This window comes from Sinocyclocheilus grahami, unplaced genomic scaffold (genome assembly GCF_001515645.1).
Source record: "Sinocyclocheilus grahami isolate Dianchi unplaced genomic scaffold, SAMN03320097.WGS_v1.1 scaffold440.1, whole genome shotgun sequence".
Lineage (NCBI taxonomy): Eukaryota > Metazoa > Chordata > Actinopteri > Cypriniformes > Cyprinidae > Sinocyclocheilus > Sinocyclocheilus grahami.
The window spans coordinates 832228-833116 of NW_015505619.1; the positions used below are offsets into that span (position 1 = coordinate 832228).

General features: G+C 36.8%; 1 protein-coding gene across 1 annotated transcript in view; it reads right to left on the reverse strand.

The window, feature by feature from the left end:
• The window catches only part of ddo (D-aspartate oxidase), a 9900-nt gene extending 9293 nt beyond the window's left edge, over window positions 1–607 (reverse strand). The window contains exon 1 of the mRNA XM_016233897.1: window positions 402–607. The gene's annotated coding sequence lies outside the window, so the exon portion shown is untranslated. The remainder of the gene's footprint in view (window positions 1–401) is intronic.
• Between the last annotated feature and the right edge of the window lie 282 nt (window positions 608–889).

Here is an 889-nt window from a genome sequence, read left to right on the forward strand (position 1 = left end):
GAAAGGAAAAATTGAAATCGCATCATATGACCCCTTTAATGTTGTCTTTAACGTTCATATACCCAGGAATACATGTTTTTAAAAAGTGACAAAACTGGACGTTACCTGCTAGTTAGGCTAAAATGTGCTATGCTTCTATTGAAACAAACATAGCTTAAACACATTTAGAAATCATGCCTACACTTGCCATACCAGTAATAAGAATAAAGTCCATTGTCCATTCCCTCAATGCAGATTATTTAGTAAGAATATTTACAACATTGTACAGATAGTGTTACTGTAGTAAATCCAAGATTAACTTTATGCAAGGTAAAAAGAACAAGCTCTGATACTACTGTAGTATTTCAAATACATTTTACAGAATGTTAAAGCAGGGGCACATTTAGTTTACACGTACTTACCTCGAGCTTACTAAGATCTGCTGCATGAACAAACACAACCAAACCTCTGTCTGTGAATCATCTCCAACACTCCTGACGCACATTAATCATTATTTACCGTTATGTGCTCGATTACAGCACAAACCGATATAGGTCAAGCTGTCACGTCTTTCTGCTGAGACGAGGCTAGGACTGTTATGTTTGTCCTATTTAAAGAGCTTCATCCTAAAGCATCATGGGGAATGGAGTTTCACTCGTCTTTTTTGAATATTTGAAGCGCTGTTGAAGCACAGATACTAAAATTTAAAATAATTGTAATATATTAGTGTGCGGCTAATGGTTTAGACTGCTAAAGGGAAAAATACGCGTACAGTCCAGTTACTCCATTCCGTTTATTTGTGGCGCTGTGGCGCTGTTTGCAAATACACTGGGTGACAAAAGTTGTTGTTCCCATGGTTGTTCCACTAGGGGGCGCATTGAGACTAAAAAAATAAATAAACATAGACATT